Source organism: Corapipo altera, unplaced genomic scaffold, assembly GCF_003945725.1.
Source record: "Corapipo altera isolate COAL_440 unplaced genomic scaffold, ASM394572v1 48b, whole genome shotgun sequence".
NCBI classification, from domain to species: Eukaryota; Metazoa; Chordata; class Aves; order Passeriformes; family Pipridae; genus Corapipo; species Corapipo altera.
This window is the reverse complement of record NW_020884884.1, coordinates 9,521,952-9,542,625: the sequence shown is the minus strand read 5'-3', so window position 1 is coordinate 9,542,625 and position 20,674 is coordinate 9,521,952. Positions and strand designations below refer to the sequence as shown.

The window sequence follows — 20,674 nt, the reverse complement described above, 5'->3', positions numbered from 1 at the left end:
GTATTTGCAGTATTGCTACTTGGGACATGTAGGACATGCTGAGCTGTATTTTTTACTGGCTTCATTGATAAGTTACAATGATGGCCAAAGCTCAAAAAGGCATGTTTGTGAATAACACTATACAATCTGAAATGTCAGGATTCAGGACTCTTCAGTAGACTTATTCCTGCACATGTCTTCGGAGAACTGAAATGTAGTACACAGCTACACAAGTATTGGTATTTATGTCTCTGAAGTCGCAAAAGCCTAGTTTCGTTTTCTAGTATAGGTGGCAGTTTTCAACTTTTTAAAGACATGGACAGTCCAGAAATGGTTGTTGCTCCAACACACCTCTCATAAGGGAAAGAAGGGAGTCAATGCTGGGTGAAACCTTTGAGGTGTGGACTGACAGAGATGGCTTTCCCACGAGCTGATGCCTAATGGGCCTCTATTGGCAAACACAGAATAGAAAACAGTTGACCACTAAACTGCCATGACTCACTCATGACTTTAGAGTTCACAAAGAGAACAAAGGCACAAAGGCTTAGCAGGTCATAATTACTCCTCCACAGTTTATTTTACTTTTCTTTCTCCTTTTAATGTTTGTGGGTGTGGTTCTAAGTCTGTAGTACTCCATTTTTCTTCTGCATTTACATGCCTAAAACACATCCACCTCACTATATTTCCAGCTAAGTGCTTCATCTCTTTTTCTTAGTCCTTTCTGTTCCAGGTTGTAGAAGCTCTCAATAATGCAAAGAATGTCTTCCTTCAGTATAATTTCAGTTTCTTCTAACACAGCACAAGAGGGGCAGAAAGCAAAAGATGTGATTCCACAAAGCAGAACACTTGCAGCAAGACAGGGCATGATCCACTACCATTACATACAGGTAATATATATGAGCCTGAGCAAAGCACGACATGTCTGAATCAGTGCTACTTAATTAGTAATTATACCTCTGTAACCTCATAGCTATCTACAAAACTTTCACACATCTATCCTCAAAGCACCCTCTTCACTTTCATACTTTTATTTTAGGATATGATAGCTATTCTATAAAGGCAAAGAAAAATCATATTTTATCTGACTGGAAAACAGGTTTTCTTCCTCATGCAAATCAAAGAAAACAACAGGTGTTTTGTTTTAATTTTATCTAAATAAATTCAAAAATGCCTCTAAATTTATCTATGTTTAGCAAATAACTTTTTAAAGATATCTTCTATCATAAATATTTCTGCTTTTGGACATATCAGGTAATTTCGGGCAAAAAGAAAGTACTATAGACTACAAATTTTCAGTATCTGAAACCAATCTAGTTGTCAACTGAAAATAATCCGTCAGAGAATTTAAAGTTTTCATATGAAAACCACTTTGTTTGGTTATTGGGTTTTGGGGTTTTTCTGTTTGGTTGTTTGTGTTTTTAACTGTTTTTAAAGAAAGCAGACACTCCAAAAGAAATGTGTGAGAATTGACTGCCTTCATCTAAGTCTCATACGATTACAGTTATTTCTTATTATCTGAATTTAAATAAACTAACAGAGGTATAGTTGCCCCGATGGTGCTCTTGTAAAGTCAAATAGGTAACCAATCCAAAGGAATCAAATGTAGGGCTGCCAACTCTTAATAAATCCAAGATAGGACAAGTCATAAGAGCGTTTTTTTCCAGGCAGTCTCAATGTTAATTAAAAAGTTAAAATTAGTTACAGTGCCTCTTTGAAAAAAAAAATTAATGAAACCATGGCAGGATTTTTTTGTTAGTTTTGATCATAATTGTCAAAATAATTTGATGAAGATATATATCATAATTATAAGGACATGGCATTTTTCTGAAGTGTTATTCACGAAAAATGTTTCCCATCTCTAGTATTAATATAATTGAAGGAGTCTCTTGAGAGATTTTCAATATCCATGGTTTTAACATTCTATCTGAGTCTGGGAAATCCAGTATCCTTCACCCATCCCTAGGGGAAGAGAAAGGGATTCACTGCATCTAGAGGTCAAGGTGTGATGCTTAAAAAAGCAGCATAGAGAAAACACTAACTCTTCTGCTTTTGAATAACTCTACTATTTTTGTAGATATCACAGTCCCCATACCTTCATTTTTCATAAAATAAATAGTTAAAAATATATATTTATTCATATAATGTAGTACATCATTGCTTCAGTTTTGGTTTTCACCATTTGTTTGTTTCAAGCTGTTTGTTTATACTGACATTGACATATCTTTGTATCCTTTTCAAAGTAACAAGATTTCTGTTTCGTGCCTTTATGCTCCAGTTTGTATTTGAATTTTTTACACTAGGTTTAGCCTGGGAGAAATGTTGCCACTTTATTTATTAGGACAAACACATATTTATAAAATAAAGGAGCAGTTCCTTTGTGTACCTCTTCCTTCAACATACAGAATTCTCTTACACATGCTCCAAAAGAGAGAAAGCTGCAATCTGCAGTAAGGAGTCTTAAGGGAGAGAGGAAGCAAAGGGAGATTAGCAATTAGGTTAAAAACTGTAATAAGGTCTTATAACTAACAAGTATTTATTATCAAAAAACCAGCTATTATCCAGTATAATCAAAGTAATTTAATCTATAATTCTAGTACATTTTTCATAGCTTGTGCCAATGTATTTGTAACATTACAAAATACTTATTTTTGACTCAATCTTTTCTAGTTTTGCCTAATATTTTTTTATATAAAAGTTTGGGTAATATAATTCCAAACATTTCTAAATTATGTGTGGATTAATAGCATAACCTTTTTCAGACATTTCAGTAGCATATTTTATGCCTGAATATTTCAATAATGTCAGAGGACAGAAACATCACATCCTGTTTGTTTTGGGGTGGTTTTTCTTTTTTGTTTGGTGTGATCTAAGAAATTATAATCCTGGAAAAATTAGTTTATTTGTTTAAAGTTTTGAGTTTAACATGAGTTTTCCTCAAGAAAACTTTGTCTAGGTTTCTTTTTCTTCTATCTCTAAAAGGATAGAAACTGACAGTTTCAAATACACTAAGATATCTAAATGTTAAAGTTCTGGTGTCTAAGGATGATGATGCCAAGATCATGAGACAAAGCTCCCATTTTACTTAGCATTTGTAAAGCTACAGCACTGTACTGAGATACAATGGATTCAAATACTTACCTATATTTTGTATTTTGGGAAAAAGTTCAGATGTCTTCTGCTGATTCAGAAATTTATCTGATGATTGGATCCACATGAGTATCTATCAGGAAAACAGACAAGCAGAAATGAGAGGCAGTTCAAATATTTCAAGTCTGGCTTTGAGTAAAAAAACCACTGAATCTTACCTCATCCATCAGGTCATTAATGGAACAGTCCAGGTCTTTCACTGAAACCTAATACTCCTTACTTTGGGAATACAAGTCCACTGATGAGAGACAGCATTCAGAAGGGTGTTTGAAGTTGGCAGGCTGTGACATGTTGCCACTCGCCTCTTTCCATAAGGACAGTGCATCACCACATGGAAAATAAAATGTGGATGGTTTTCTCTTTCTTTATTATTAGTGGATTACATGAAGTGGATGATAACATATTTATTGCAAGCTGTCTGAAATACCCTTTATAGAGATTCTTTTCCCAGCTTAGCAGGTGAGCGCTTATTTACCTCAGGAGACAACCTATATTCCTATCACAGCTGTTCAGAAGCCATGAGGCTATGCAGGGAAACATATGTTCAGGTTAAAAATGCATCTGTAACTTCAGCAAAGTGCTTCAGATTGAAAAAGGACATGTTGTGCATATAACATTGTCTGAACTGGTTCTCCATTTGACATAAGCGAGTTTAGGGAGCTTCAGCTGAAGATAGGGGAGACTAAGCAGCAGTCAGTTATTGTGCTGGAAAGGCACAAATGCTCCATCGTCAATACATGGGAAATACAAAATTGATTTACACTGCATGAGTGAAGTATACATGTTCCTGGGAATTGTCCTGGGTCGGCCTGTTCTCTAGATTTGTCCTTCAAACAGCTGTTTGGTTTTGTTTTTTTATAGTATCAGCTAGGATGGAAAAGACCTCTGAGATCATCGAGTCCAACCCTTGATCCACTACCACAGGGGTTACTAGACCACGGCACTAAGTGCCACATCCAGTCTCATTTTAAAAACCTCCAGGGACGGAGAATCTACCACTTCCCTGGGCAGCCCATTCCAATGCCTCATTACCCTCTCTGTAAAGAACTTCTTCCTAATATCCAACCTGGCAGAGCTTAAGACCGTGCCCTCTTGTCTTACGGATAGCTGCCTGGGAGAAGAGATCAACCTCCACCTGGCTACAACCTCCTTTCAGGGAGTTGTAGAGAGTGATGAGGTCTCCCCTGAGCCTCCTCTTTTCCAGGCTAAACAGCCCCAGCTCCCTCAGCCTCTTCTCATAGGACTTGTGTTTGAGTCCCTTCATCAGCCTTGTTGCTCTCCTCTGGACCTGCTCCAACACCTCAATATCCTTCCTGAACTGAGGGGTCCAGAACTGGACACAGTACTCCAGGTGTGGCCTCACCAGCATTGAGTGCAGGGGAAGAATCACTTCCCTGGACCTGCTGGCTGTTCAACATACCTGCCCATATCCTACTTTACAAGACAGAATCCCAAAGCTCTCTTAGGAGGGCAAACCAATATTTATTTGGTTTTATGGAAGGCGCTTCCAAACTCCACATGAAACTCACTCAGTATCTCCTTTAATGGGCTAAGCACTGGGACCTGCATCTTTGTGTTTCTCTTTCAACATTCCAATTCCATTTTTTTCACAAGACACCTTATGGAAAAATGTTTCTCAAACTGGGCAAAAGAGTTCCAGCTAGGTACACAAGGGGGAAGTAGTGGGAGTACTCTTTGATATCCTGGGTATGACTGAGATAGTTTTGTGACACTGGGTTATTGCCTGTCAACAGCATTTATTTCTGTTGCAGAAGCAACACTGCTGAAGTATGGGTTGCTGCTTGATGTCGTTTTGTTTGACAACAAGTTGAGAACACAAATATCTCCATTTTTGGGGGAGCTGATGTTGAATTGCTGCAAACATTAAAATACAAAGAGACAAAACAAACAAGTTAATACAATTTTGTTTCCCATAGTGATTCTTTCTTGTTATCTGCTTTCTTGTCACACTACTGTCAGGTCTAATAACAGGCGTCAACTTCTACTCTGAATTATCTTCAGAATTTGTCTTGCGGATCTTTTCCACAGTGAAATCTTCAATCACAGCCTGTCCAAGATATAATGGAGCATCAGCCTGCTTTTTCAGTTATGACAGATGTATTCCGGCACCGCTCCTATTCATTCAGAATCTTGTAAGGATTTGTGTAGGTTTTTGCCTAAAACAACATACTGGTTGCTCTTATTTATCCCTGTTCACATAAACTCATGCTGTTGGTTTTCACTTTCAGGTTCCCACGCAGCCTGTCCCCACACTGCCTACAATGGCTCCTTCCTAACAAAATGTCAACACCCTTCTCTGATCGCTGACTCTTAGAAGAAGGAAAAACTCCTTTCTTATGTTTTAATTCAAGTACAGAAGAATTTTTCCTATGCTGTCTTTATGTCTAGTAGCTCCCTGAAGGCACCTGCCCATCTGCCCATTTGGCTTCAGGCTCAAAGCTCTCCTTTCCTGTGACACATACAAATACAAGAAATACCAGTCTGCTTTTCTTCTGTCTATAGCTTGTCAGGATTTTGCTCCCTCACAGCAGCTCCCAGAACTTATGATATTATAGATGCAACAGGAAGGACCAAGTCAGTAAAAGGTATTTCATAGGAATAGAATTCTCTTCTTCTGAAAGGTCCACATACAAGCCAGATTTGTCTAAATAATATCAGACTAGGAAATAAAAAAAGTAAGAGACTTTCAAACTCTTACATAGGTGCCTTCTATACTTCTCAGTTGTGAACTTGTTAAATCCCTACCAAAAAAAGGTTTAAAGGATGAACAGCAGGCTTTCTAGTTTTACCAGCAGTAGTGAGCAAAACTCCCATAGTTTATGGGCAATAACTCTTCTTCACTGAATGGCAGAGATCACTGTAAACCTACCTTCAAAGTATTTAAAGTGTCCCTTCCTATAGCAGCATGGTATTCAAGCTATTTAATATCACCTTCACTCTCAAAGATTGATGACACATTTGTTAAAATACATCACTTCTGATCTGATCTTCCATCAATTCATCTATCTCACTTTTACTACCTACAACTGCCATTTGAAAGAGTCTATTTTTAAATAGTCTCAAATTAATAAATATTGTCTAAAAAATACATCCAAACGCCCATGATCCCCTAAAGCCTGTATAAATCCTAACTTTAAAATAAGACTAACAAAAAATTGAATTGCAGTTTATTTGGTGAAATGACTAGTGAAAGGTGAAGTGGTCAGCTAAAATAAGAACTAGGCAGCTAATGCAAGAGTACTTTATTTAGGAATGTGAGGAAGTGTAATATGCTACACATATCCTAAATTAGGTCTTGAGGCACTGCAGAGCTATGACTGCAAAGTCATTGTGTGTATATGGGTGAGAGTCGGCAAATAGCTGTGATGGAAGCTCAAAGTTTCTCTTTAATCTTGTAATGTGTTCACTGGTATTTTATTTACAGAAGCAATTACTTCTGGCTATATATAGTTAGCTACTGTAATAGTTATTTTACAGAAATAGCAACCGAGTTTTATGTGTCAACATTCTCCATTCACTGGAATTTTTGGAACTTCTTGTCAGAGAATGAGTGACCTGTGATGCTGCAGGATGACTGAGACAAATAAAAGCAACCATTTTCTATGCCTGCTAGTACTATTAAAGCTGAGGTTGCCATATCACAGTTTCTTGAACCTAACAGCATTGGTTTAAATTTAGCAAAGCTGAGACATTACATATGTTTATGTTACTTCCAAAATTTTGGCCTGGTTACAAAATACTCTGCACACTTTGAACTGAACAGATATTGAGACTGAGTCTGCATGACTGATGGTAGTTGTTTTAAAGAATGATTCCTAGGGTTGCTAACAGAGCCATTTTCCATGTATTTTTAACAAACCTGCAGACTGCCATGCTAGTGGAAATACTGACACATTACAACCACAAACCAAAATCAATCTTTAACTTCTGGGGAAGGCAGAAGGGCTGGATCTAAAGGGAAAATGTGTCTCTCTCTGCAGCCAAGAGCTGCACCTTTCTCTCATCTAGGATCAGGTTAATCCATCTCCATCTGCAGCTCTGCTGAAGACCATGGAATTTCAGTCAGCTGATAAAGGCCTTATATGACTCTTATTCTCATCTTTACAGTTGTATGGATTTGGCCACATACATAAAAGCCCTCTCTTGGATTTTAAAGCACTAGCTTGCTTTTGAAGATGAGAAAAGAGAGTCAATAATGATTGAGAAAGACAGAATGTCTCTAAATGATAACCCATATCAGGATATCTAGTACAATGACTACATTTTGACTACATATAAATTTTCTTGTTTCAAAAATTATCTACAGGTTGCTTGGTTAGAATTGTTTATTTAAACTGTCATGCCAGTAACTGACCCATAGTGAACATGGCAGACATCAGATAATGTCTGTACACTTATTGGAACTGCTCAAAATTTTTCTGGCAGGAATATTCCTGTAAAATCTGAGATTCTTATCCATTCCCTTTATGTGCTAATGCTTGACCATATCATATCATAGTCATTGTTTATCCTCACAGAACATTTTAGGAAATGTTATTAGCAGCCCATTTAACAATGAGGAACTGAGGCACAGAAAGAGTCACTCATTCAAGGTCATACAGGACATCTGTAGCAGAGGAGGAAATTGAGTCTGAGATTCAGATTAATGTTCCCTAGAATGAAGCCCTTTTCATAGCTTGCTGAAAGCATTTGATCAATTTGTAAGCACTTAAGTTGCAATTTGAACAGACGGGAATAATGGGCACATTTTGAGGCCCCTCCACTTGCCAACATCATCTCCTCTTTTCAGAAGTGATGGATTCTGTCCCTGTGTAACAAGACACATGGCCTGGTGAATACTGAAGGTCCTGACCTGGGTGCTTCTGCATGGTCAGCAGAGGAAACTGGAAACTGATTTGCCTTTGAGACATCCTAGTCCTACATATAGAAAATTGATAGGCATATACCCCATATACCTATGAGGTAAAATAAAGAGGAAAAGTGCTTTTATGGGGATAATAATACAGGAATAATATGTTTTGATAGTTCAGTGGACTAACTTTGAGTGAAGTACTTTAGTTCTGATTCTCCTGAATGTGACTTTTCCCAGAAAACTCTTGCAGCCTAGAAAAACATTTTCCATCATCTTGAGCATGCTTATAGACAGAAATCAGACCTCTACAGAAGCAGAATTGCCCGCTATCAATCCCTAAGCCACCCTTGCTTCTGATTCTGAACAGACCTCCTCTTTGAAATAAATGCATGCAGTAACCCAGGAACAATAGTCTACACTTCAGTCTAAACATCCTTTTGTATCCCTTAGCTTCCTTCCAAGATTTTATGCTTTATCCATTCCCTTATGTATAGACATATGAGCATGCAACAAAGCTTCATGAGTAATTTTGCAAAACAGTTGCTGGATCAACTGGGAGAAGAGCTACACTATCTTCCTTTCTGCAGATGGAGAGTTAACAGATCATGTATGGAATACCAATGGATTTTGAAGATGCTGGTATGGTTCTTTACATTTGCTCAAGGCATGTAATTTGTCTGTCCTTTCCTCCGTCACAACAGGGAAATAATAAGGCTGTGAGGATAAATACTGGTGCTTTCTGGAGCAATTCAGAAGCTCTTCAAACACACTCTGACAATAGGTACTTCATCCTACACATCCATAGGGACTCTGCATCATAAAGACCCTGCATCATCCATACACAAAGCACAGCTGCTGTAAACACATACAGAGCAATTGCACAGCAGTGATCAGTGGATTCAGTGGGTGTTGGGCTAAGAAAGTTGGTTGCAGGATTTTCTTCCAAGTGGAACTTAGGTTCTGAGCATAGAGAACCCTCATTTTGAGAAAGCACCATGATCAATACTGTATGGGGCACTCATAGTCTGCAATGGTGAAGGTCACATTAGCTTTCTGGATAGGCAGGTCATAAGCTAGAGAGAGGATCTAGCTGTCTGACAAAAGCAATGATGAGTGGAGAAAGTAACAGTGACCCAGAGTTTCCACTTACAAGCGCTTACTACCACACAAAATAAAAAATATTGGTGCTTTGCCCAGCTGACAAGTAGAAAACATAAATACAGTACAAACTATTTCATGGCAGACCTCTGCTTCTGCTGATTGACAGTGTCAAATCAAATGGTTACTTAGTACAGATCACTCATATCACTGCTGGGCACACAAGTGTTTAGGAGTCAGAGGCACAGATGAGGATGCCATCACACTGTATTTTTTGTACAAACAGAGGCAGTGAGATGGTCTCTTGCTCACAGATCTTTCAATTTAAATATAAGGTAGGAAGAAACAGAAGAAGATAAAACCAAATAGGTACTAAAAAAGCACTTTTATTGTCAAGATAGAAAGTAGACTCAACACTGGCCAAGTTCTTCTAGGCCTTGTAGGCAAAAACAAATTGAGGAGGCTTTGAAATAAGCAATTTCTTTTTTCCTTTTTTTTTTTTCAGATACTCTTCAACCTTTATTGTTTGCAAAAGGCTTTTTCTAGTTAATTGGGAAATTACTGCTTTTTATTCTGTGAGGCCATGCAGACAGGTGCAGACAGATACAAGCAAACTCTGCTCATGCTCGGAGCTGCCCAGACATACGCTAGCTTCTGTCTAGAAGATGTAGAGTCATGCTAATGTGGCAGCATGCCCAAACTAACATACCCTGCTTCTCAGCAGTGCTCATTAGCTTAGGTTCATGCAGTTATCTGCTTCTGGACTGGGGCCTTCCGGTGTCTGACAAGCTAAGTGCGCTGGCAGAGTTCTCCTGCCTCTCTGGCCTCCTTTATGTACACATACCTTTATGTCATTACACGTTGTCACTTTTTGTTGAGAAATGGACTGTTAAAAATCACTGACTCTCTTTTCCCAGTTGCACTCCTAAGGAAACTTTTGCCAGTCTGCCAAGATGATGAAAACATAAGAGAATCTCATGGTTCAGCTCACACCATCACCAAAGCAGCAGTAATGGCTGCAGAAGAAGCTAACTCACGAGCTGCCAAAGCACCGAGGTAGGAAACAGGAGTATGGATTACATTCTTTATGAAGCCTGAGTACAGACCATACGACCCTCAGCACGTTCCTGCAACGTGGCCAAGAACCAGGTTGCACTCTCATACCATAAGTAATCCAGCATCTGCCTCCAGTGGCAAATTTTTGGGAACACTGTGAAAGACTAGATTTCCTCCAGTTCCCAAAGAGGAGAGAGGAAGACCCAGCAAATTGTCCCACTGGTTCATCTCCCTTCCTGACATTTCAGGTGGCATCAATTTTCCAAATACCAGAAAAAGAGACCACTGTTAGGGCCCATAATCCATCTCCTAAACTAAATGAAAAATTTGACTGGTTATGTGTTGAATTATGTGTACTGTGGAAAAGACATAGGATTCAGTCCTCACTGGTAATATCAGATATGGAAAACTACACTCAATTTATCTTTTACCTGTCTATCAGATGTAGAAAATTGGACTTAGTAATATGAGAATGTTGCTGAGAATGTTGCTGAGAATGCAATGTGAAGGACTCAGTGGGGAAAGGGACAATCCAGGTTACTCATCAGATTTTAATTCTGCCTCCTTGTGGTTATTTCACTAAGCTAGTCTCACAATTTTCCATGGGATGTCTCCATTCATCAGTAAATATTTGCACAAGGGGCAGTATAAAGATTACACAAGGAGCTCTAAGCATGGTGCTTTTTTCTTGGGTTTGCAGCCTAAATAATACTCTTTAAACACAGCTTTAAAAAAATCCAAGCATATCAGGCACATATAGTTTTACAATAACATTTATACTAACATATATATGAGAAATTTTACTGTGGTTATACCTTGAGTCTCTTTTGCAAGCAAGTATACACTTATTTGGTCCAGTCTGCAGATTGCTAGGAAGCTGAAGCTGCAGCTCATGCATTCCATTAGCAGGGCCTGTTAGCTGAGGTTTACAGCTGCACTAGCTATGGCTACACAGCTTCTGCCCAGCACAGAGCACACATGGATCTTTTTCTTGTAGGAGAGCACATACGCAAACCTCCTGCTGAAGAATTTTTAAGCTGAGCTTGAGAAAGCATTCTATTCAGGGCAATACTGGAATAGGCTGACACTTAAGTCCTTCTGAAACCAGAGGGGTAATCTGTGTTTAAACTTAGTCTTATGCTTTAATCTGCTTTTTTACTATTTTGTTATCCTTAACAGAGATAAACATAAGCATGTGCTTTCCTGACTGGAGCACTGAAAACACTAACATGCAGCAGTTCAGACAGTGATTTACTGGTGTCAAATCTAGCCCTTATCAAAGAACAATAACCTAAAGAACAAGCATTATATCTAGGAAATAAGAAGCTATTTTGCTTTGTAACTATATCACAGTGCATTAGAAAGTAAATTCTACGCATGTAAGAGAGGAAAAGCCCTTGTATGATTCAACTAATCTTACTGAAAACTATCCAAATTAGGGAGTTTCAAATTTTATATATTTGAATTTACGTCTGGTTTCTTCTTTTGTGCTGAACTCTGAAATAATTGGGTAAATGCCTTTTTAAAGGTTTAGAGAAGCGTCAGTCTTAGTCTTTTTCAGCAGGGGTCACTATAAACAACTTTACAAAAAACTGCCAGCATAGAATTCATATGCCAGGACAGAAAAATTACTGATTATAGATAAGGAATGGTGTCACCGTAGGCGAGCATGAGAAAGAAATCAAAACATTTATATATAGGTAACTTCTTTTAAATCAGTTGTACAAGCTTAGCCCAACCTTACAAGAACAGTGACCTAATTTCAAACTATTTATAGAAGAGAAATAAAGTTGACTGCATGATATGTACTTAGACATAGGAATTTTAATGCAGTACATCAAAGGAGTCAGATGACACAGGGAGTATTTTTATATTCTGTAAAAAGTTGCACTCTAAGTATTACAAAATAGCATCAGAACAAGTATTTAAATACAATTAATAAGATATTTATAGTCACAATCTTTTGTCCTTAGATATATAGTGCACCGAGTTCCAATATTTATTTAAAGGTTTTGGCACAAGAGTAGAATATGGTCTGAAATACAAAAAATCAGAACCTTATTTATTATAAAGGATAATGTTTTATCTGAAAAACTGTCACATGTTCTATAGTGAATTCATGTTTCCTAATATTACACGAAATTACCCATTGCTCTGCTCTTACTAGGACAAAACTCTAAGTGAATCAGCTCCGAGCATGCAAACATTTACACACTTAATTACTTTTAAATATGTGAGAAGCCCTATTGAGGTCTGTGAGTCAGATCCTCAACTTGTGTAAATCACAGGCCCTATTTAAATCAATAGAGCTGTGACAGTTTATATCAGCCGAAGTTTTGGCACCAGAGATACAACCCCACGCTTAAAGACAAGTACGTGCAGAAGTCTCTCTCCAAGCCTCTGGAAACTAAAGAGGTCAGGTAAACTTCACGGAAAGAGAGAGACTGCATGGAATATTATTGTGTTTAAAGTCATTCCAGACTGCTAAATACACATTTATTATAACGTCAAGATGAAAAATTATGAATCATTTACGTTTATTGCACCTTAGTTACATTGAAGATGTTGCCTTTCCAAGGCTGGAGGACAGCTGGCTCATAGTTATGACCACAAGTTACAAATATTTATGATACGAAGCAGAAGACCTTTTAGGGTAATGGAAGCTCGAAGGACGGCTTTAATGTAACAGCCTACATGCTCCACTCTTCTAGTGATGGCTCCAGAAACCAGCAGTCGTTAAACTTAACGCACAAGATACAGACTTCACAGGATCCTTGCTGAATGTAACTTAGTAGGTATGGATGAAAAAGATGCAGAGACTACAGGGAAATATAACCTTAGATGAAACTTTAAGGCAGGTGACTAACACTTGGATGCTTTTTCCAGCACTAGAGTGTGAAGGCTTATAAGGAAAGATAATGCAAGTTCTAGTGGATATGGGTAAAAGAACATGAGCACCCTGTGTATATTGGGATCTATGTGTTCTTATCTACTCCGGGGGCTGAAAGGGCATGTATTTATTTCTGTGTGTTCTGCAGTCACCTTTGATACAGTACTTCAGCGTCACACAACGATGATTTCTGCTTCCCAATGCTTCTGTGAAAAAAAAAAAATAAAAATTGCTTTTTGGGTAGCAAAAGCCGTGGAAACGTTTCTAACGCCTTTCGAACTCCCGCCAGCCAAGAACTAAACCCAGACACTCTGCATGGCCGCCCTTTGTCCTTGGTTTAAGTGAAAAGTAGCCGTTCCTTTCGCCCCGCGGATGCCGCCGCCTCCCCGGCCCCTCCACCCCGCGCAGCCCGGGGCGGGCCCCGCGCTCTGGGGCGGTGCGAGGGCGGTGCCGCCACCGCCCCCTCGGTCCCCGCTTCCTGCAGCGCGGCAGCGCCGCCGCTTCCTGCTCCTCCCCGTGGCGCGTCGGGCGGGCGAGTCCGCCATGGCCGAGCTGGCGGCCCTTTCAAACGCGGCAGCCGGCGGCAGCAGGGGGTAATGACTGGGGAAGCCTCCCGCTCCTCGCCGGGACGGGGCCGCGGGTGAGGCGGGGCGGGCAGCGGGGCTGCGCTGGCCCCGGTGCTCTCCGCGCCACACCGCGCCTGCAAGAGAGGGGTTCGCTCTTGTCTCGGTTGTCTCGGTGGAAGCGAGCCTCTTCTTTTCCTGGGCCTCCGTCTGTGCTCCCGGCCTCACCCCCAGGCCGGCGGGACAGGGTGACATCACCCTGCAATGGTGCCCGACCCCGTTGCGAGGGGGTGAGCGGGACCGGGGATGCGGGAGATCGGGACACCCCCAGGCTGGGCTGAGATGGGGGCGCGTCGGGGTCTTCCTGCGCCCCCGTGTGGCTTGGGGCACGGAGGGGCTTGTGAGGTAGCTCACTGCGTGGTCTTGCCAGGGAGCTGCCCTTCCCGGGCGGGGAAGGTGACGTTTAGCTCGGTTAGTCCTTCCTCTTGAATGATGCCAATAGACCCGAGGAAAGCAGGGTGTCGCCAGGGGAAGAGTAGGGCTTTCAAGTACATGGAAGTTTATTTTAAGCTCCATCACGTTTCTGGGCCAAACAGCAGTGATTTGGGTGGTAGTGGCTCACCAAGCAACAAACAAGTACATTACTCTCAACTCCCCTTTTGCCTCCTAGGCTCCAAAATGTGTATTTTGGTGTGATAAACTCTACTGTGGCAGTCACCATGCAGAAGACATGCATGTCTTCTGTGTCCCTTCAGAAGTGAAGACATCCCATTTAATTAAGCTTGATGGGAGTGTTACTGTATAGCTGGTTTGGTGGATTGGAGAAAAGGAGTAGTTGCACTTGATGTAGCAGTCTGTTGCTGTATCAGGAGCAGTATCCCCCTGGTTTTGGATAATGTCTGTCTTCATAGTTGGTTTGAGATAAGTGGATTAGTGAAAATGCATGAGAAGTGTTTGTGTGCTCCCTTTCTGATTCGTTTACAGGCTGCTGCACAACACAGATTGTTCCTTTTCTCCAGTGGGACCACTAGTTATAAGAACAGGCATAGAGTAGAGTGTGCTTTCTCAGGGCGTAATTTGTGTGTTTCATCTTTTTGGTGGTACTTCTGTAAGTAGTACCAATAGGTGCTATTCCTACTAGTCTTATACCTTTGCCTTTCCAGTTAGCTTTGGGGACTGTTTTGCTGTATGTCCCTCCCTTTCTTTCTGGTTGTAATTTTCCAGTTAGCACTGGAGTCTCCTAAATGGTGTCTACCACTCCTTTCTCAGGCAGGCCTGACTGGCTTTGTGCAACTCCTTAGAAATCTGTACCAGCTTCTCTGAGCAAAAGTGTCTGGAAGTTCTCCAAGATTTTAACCTCGGGAGGATTACAGTAAGTTGGATTTATATTTTCAAGTACAACTCAGTTGACCTGATAAAACCCTGGAGACCCTACCGTTGGTCTGCATAGCATTTTTTCCCCTGTGTCGTTGGCAGTATGCTCCCATGTTGATTTTTTTTCTTAGAATGTTATTGTAGCATGCAGTGGAGCTATCTTAAAATGACAAGCCAAATCAACCTGTTGAGAGCCTCCGTATATTTATTGAAGTGGGCCATTCTGCTGCTACTATAATGGTCTGAAATTCACTTGTCATGTGGGATTTGTATAGTGCTTTTTATGTCCTGCCCCAGGTGCTTCATGTTATAATAAACTGGTTTTGGCTTAGACTTAGGAAGAAGCTGAAATGCAAAATTGTGTTATCCTTGCTCTTTTATTTGCGATGGAAAAGCGGAGGCTGTAGAACAAAGTTTGAGGAGCTTCATGCATGGAGGGATTTCTGTTCTGGTAAGGAATGTGTTGCTTTGGATTAACTGGAAAGGAACTTTGGAAGTTTTTGTGGCCTTTTTAGCTGGAGAGGACTTTTTGCAGTTACTGGAAGGAAGTTAAATTCCAGATGTATTTGTGATGGTAGTGTGTTTGTTTGGATTGTTGTTTTTTGTTTTGTTTTGTGTTTTTTTTTGAATCCTGTGCCTTCAGGTAGAAAAATCTATTTGATCGAGTTATTTTTGATTCTGAAAATTGTTGGTGGAGCTTCAAAACAGGTGTGAGCTAGTGCAGGAGTTTTTCTGGGAAGTTAGGAAAATGAGGGGGAGTGAGGATTTTTTAATCTACTTACTTGTAAACTGTCTTCTCTTTCTGCAAGCAGTTGCTTATGCCACCTGGATTCACATATGAAGCAATTTGCTTTCAATTGGTTGTGCCTTTGCATGAATAGGGAGATTGAAGAGAACAGCAGTCTCTAAATGAGATTTGGATTGCTCCTTAACATAATAAGGTCTTTAAAGCCTCAATCTACTTATATTCTATGTGCAGCCTAAACCTATTTGGGGAGAGAGACCAGAGAAATGATTGCTTCCTTGCTGTATGTTTTGTGCATACCTATATTAAGATTCTGTACAGTAAAGTATAACAAGAGCTACCCTGTCAGTTGTCTTTATTCCTGGCATGGCTCAATGCTAAACTACACTAGCCTTATTTTAATGAGTAGCTGATAGGCAGGGAGAAGTGTGCTATTTACAGCTGTCAGGATAGTGATGTGGAGCTCTGCATTGGATGCAGAGAATAGAAGTGGTGGGAAGAAAATAACTGGCAACGAAACTGATGCCATGCTATTTGGGGAGTGGACCTAGCAGATGTCTTTTTCTACAATAGCAATGATTTAAATAGTTTTAGTTCTTCTTCACCGGATAGCGTAGTAGCTCTGTGAAGTCCTTTAATTTTTAACTGGGAAGTACTTTTGAAGAACATGCTGTAACTGTTTGGTTTTGTGGGGTTTAGTGATGGCTGAGTGTGTTTCGAGCAATGATGCTGTCATCTGGGACATGGACAAGCAGGTGGGTTTTGATTCCCCTGAATAGGAGGCCAAGGGTCTAATGTGAAAGTTCAGCATTAAGGTTTCAGACTATTGCACAGAAGCAAAAGATCATATATGGACAGATACGAAATGAAACAGGAGTTGGGAGCCTAAGTATGTGGGCAAGGTCAAAGTTTCCAGGGCCTAGCTCATGTTGCCTGCCGTGGAAGTAAAATACTGTTGGAGAGATGAGTAAGAACTGTTTTTCTCAAAGAACAGCATTGCTTAAAATTAAAAGGTTTGCGATTACATATATAAAATGGGAAAAAATGTGTTAGCTAGTGTTACTTGGAAGTTTTCTGGCCTCAGATGTGAGGAGAGCTGCTAGAACAGAGCTTGTAGGAGTTCAATATGCCAGTTGGCAAGCTGGTGAAATCCTGCGCAGGGTGGTTGGATAACTTGTGAACAGCATTGGATACTGCATGTTTACTTCCTTCAGGTGATAAGTACAGGAAATGCCAAGCACTGTAAACACCTCTGATAAGGTACAGCAATACTGAACACAGACACAGGAAGGGAAAATGTTTGCTCTGACTGGACAGTGGTATAAACAGGTTTGATTTTTCAGCTTTGTGGATGGCTCTTCTGCAGATATGGGACTCTTCTGGTTTTGAAGGGGACACAGATCTATGCAACCTCTGGTTTCTTTCCTTGGGGGTAGAAGCCAGCTCTCACTTTGAGTATGGTTAACTGAAGATGACAGAGAAGGAAGAGGTAAAGGCAGCTTTCCCACTGAGGCGAGTCTATCTGGAAAATATGATAGGAGATAAGTGGCCAACTTCACACTGGCTTGATCCCAGCATGCTGTGGGAGGGTGAATAAAGGTCTTCTGAGTTCCCTCAAGACTTGAAGCAGGAGATGTGGGGGACCATATCCCCATAGAAGTGGAGCATGGAACTAGCAATAGGTGGTTTGATTGCCTTGTCACGTAGTAAGTGCAGTCAGTGTTGTAGATGCCCCCTGTGGAGCTTAACTGTATTTACCTGTTTCTTCAATCTTCCTGCCTCACTTCAGGGACTGTCTCTAAGCTTTCTAAAAAAAAATCTATATTAGTTATCTGTCATCATCAGTGGCATTTAGACTTGTTGCTTTTTCGTCCTCTTCCCTACCTCCCCCTCCGCAGTGAATCACAGAAGGGCTGTTTTTCTTAGTCATTAACTGTAGGTGTTTGCACACCCCAGCACAAGCAGCTCAAGAGGAAAATTTAGCAGACAGCTGTCTGGCAATTTGGAATTAAATCAGAAGTACTTTTGTGGGTTCTAATTAAAAAATTATTTTTGTAAACAAGAAGTATACTTGTAGTAACTAAAAGATTCTTTTCTACAAATAAGTAGTACAGTTATTTCGTTGTATTCATTATGAGAAGGAGAGGTGGTTATAACTTATTTCACTTGGAGTGAAATATCATGACTCTTTTTTTCCTTATGATACCCCATGTTTGATACTTATCTCACAGATGCTTTTTTGGTATTGGCTTTTATTTTCATCTGTAGAACTCCATTTTAGCTTCTGACCATGGCTTGACTGTTCATGGAGAGCAGAGAGTTACTCTGAAATAAGTTTTGTGTTTTGAATTGATATCTTAACCTTAGTTCAAATTAACTTTAGTTACAGATATAAAAACCTTTAAGAACAAAGTTACCACTCTTCTCAAGAAAATTTAATAGATTAATAGCATAATGAAAGTTGGAGTTTATGTATATGAGACCAGTCCTAACTCACTATGTGCTTGTAAGAACTGACACTATTGATGAGTGGGACAGAGGACAGATTCTGTGTTGGTCTTATCTTTGATCTTCTGGATCAAACATATTTGTGACTTCTCCAGATTTCTAAAGGACTGCAACAAGCGCTTTAAAGATGATCTAATGATTTTTTTTGAAGTGGAAAATCTAAGAAATCAACTAAACCCCCCCCCAACCCAAACATTGAAATGCTCTGTAAAGACTTAGCCTTATTACACATCACCTTCTATTCTGTATCATGCTTTCCTATGCCATTTTTATGTTGGCTGTATGGATGTTTTACTTCTTTCAGTGCTGTTTGAAGACAAGTAGACTTGGACTTAAGGATGTAGGAGCAAATACTACTCTGTTCATGAGGAATGTGAAAAATGCCTGGTTTCAAAGACTAAGGAGCTCATCTCCTGTTGTTGTGCTGATATGGAGAGTTAAATAGGTCATCAGCATTGGATGTCAGGAAATACAATTAAGTTTATAAAGTGAGCATTACTATTACCACAATCTTACTTAATGTAACAACATAAATGTTGAGATATTTTGAGACTCTGCCCTTGGCCACTTGAGGTGAGAGGGAAATACTAGTGGAAAAGGCCTTCCAGATGAAGTTTTCTTTCTACATGGACTTTTGGGTAAGCTCTGGAACTGTGATGGTGATATGCTGAGTGTTCAAAACTGGCAGTGAAGTTTAGAGTAGTGTTACTTAGTCAGGGGGTTGCTGACCTCCAGTGAGAAACTCTGCATATTGGCTTTTTCCTTCTTACTTCAATGCGTAGCTTCCAAAATTGCTTGGAATACTAAAGAATACCCACCTAGCTGGATTAGGTGAAGAAGAGTGACAGATATAGAAATCGTAAACTAAACAGCTAGTTGGAAAACTGTGAGAGCTAACCATTTGAAAAGTGTGCCAGTGCCTGCAAAAGAATGGATCAGAGATCCATCTGGCTTGGATGTTGCCTAATTTTGGAAATCTTGGTGTTACTGTTTTTTGTTTTTCCCAATCACAGATTAAACTATGATATAAAATGGAAACATTATTTTCATACCTCTGAGGTAATGGAAATAAATAACTAATTAATTCAGAACTGTGATAATGACTGTTCAGGTATAAAGAGCAAAGGAAAACAGAGAAGTGGATTGGCTGGATGAGGTTGAAGGTGTCTCAGAACTGTCAGTGAAAAGTCACCTGGGAAGCTAATAAGGTGAGTAATATTTGTTGTGTTCTGTGGAGATTTGTGGTTTTCTGTGGTTGATGTGTATTCTAACCAGTCACATAATGGGATTTTGGTCAGTGAAACAGCACAGAAATGCTGACCTGTTACTGACCAAGATGATTGGTACATGAACGCGTTTTGCAAGCAGGGTGATAGTACTTTTTGACGTGGGCCTCTTTCAACTATGATGCTGAAAATTGTCATCTAAATGTTTGTTCTACTTTACAAGGAAAACTTGCTGAAAGCCATTTATAACAGTGGTTGTGCTACTAACGCTTGAGTCAGAATGAAGTTGGATTAAAGGGCATTTTGCCCTTAAGTTAAATGGCACTTTGCAAAATGTTTATCCACTTTGTATTGTGCAAACATGGGACTTTAAGCCTCACAGTGGTAAGACTGCATCAAAGGTCAAGTTACAAAGAGTTGGAGAACACAATGTGAAGAACGATGAAATTGTACCAGATAGGGGTAAAATATGCTTCTGAGTTTTATAATTATGGAAATAACTTATGATTTGCTTTTTTTTCTTGTTAAAATTTTTTAAATTTTGATTTTCTAAAATTTCTAAAATTTTGAGGATACCTAACATTTTTTAACTAAAACTGATAAATATGATTATTAAAATTGACGTGCCCAGCTACTGCCAAAAATTCTGTAACTGTTTAACTGAAATGTAGCTATTGTAGGTATGAAACTTGGATCAGGAGACAGTGTATGTCTTGCCTTTTTACTTTTGGCAATTGTTTTATGCACTTGCTATATGCTAGTGAGCAGCTCATTCAAAATAATAGTTTTTATTGTGCATACAATCAACAGATAGTCTTTAAAGGTGAAATTCTAGATCAAAATGGACAATTGTCTTGTCCTGTCCCATCAAAGCCATATGTGAGCTCACTTTACTAGATTTTAATTTGATTTGCTGTCCTGTTTAGATGGATGGAGGAAAGACTGGCATAGTATATATGACACCCAATAATATATTTGAGAACCAGTACTCTTTTTGCTAGGATAGCTTTACATGCAAGCCAAATAATTAACTCCATGTGAAGAGAAAAGTAGTTTGAGAGGTTATAGTGCTGGTGTGTTTGTTTGCTTTGGTTGAATGTGTGCTGCTGTGGCCTAAATTCTTGGATGCTGAGAAATCCAAACTCTCTCTAGAGGAAACTTTTGTGATTGGTGAAGACATTATGAGGGCACATTTGGCAGTGAGATAAAGGGCTG

General features: G+C 39.6%; 1 protein-coding gene and 1 long non-coding RNA gene across 5 annotated transcripts in view; one reads left to right on the top strand and one right to left on the bottom strand.

The window, feature by feature from the left end:
- Positions 1-606: 606 nt before the first annotated feature.
- LOC113946483 lies at positions 607-13,369 on the bottom strand. Its single transcript, XR_003527446.1, has 3 exons — positions 13,210-13,369; positions 3,118-3,199; positions 607-768 (listed from the first exon to the last, which is right to left on the bottom strand). It is a non-coding gene; the product is annotated as an uncharacterized LOC113946483 (long non-coding RNA).
- Positions 13,370-13,535: 166 nt separating this feature from the next.
- Positions 13,536-20,674, top strand: part of SRBD1 (S1 RNA binding domain 1) — a 123,941-nt gene continuing 116,802 nt past the window's right edge. The window contains exons 1-5 of one of the 4 annotated variants that reach the window (XM_027641637.1): positions 13,536-13,636; positions 14,876-14,978; positions 16,216-16,217; positions 18,538-18,721; positions 19,345-19,441. The gene's annotated coding sequence lies outside the window, so the exon portion shown is untranslated. Of the gene's footprint in view, positions 13,637-14,875; positions 14,979-16,215; positions 16,218-18,537; positions 18,722-18,776; positions 18,872-19,322; positions 19,442-20,674 lie in introns of those variants that run through there. The other 3 variants (XM_027641638.1, XM_027641639.1, XM_027641640.1) reach the window with 3 other exon arrangements.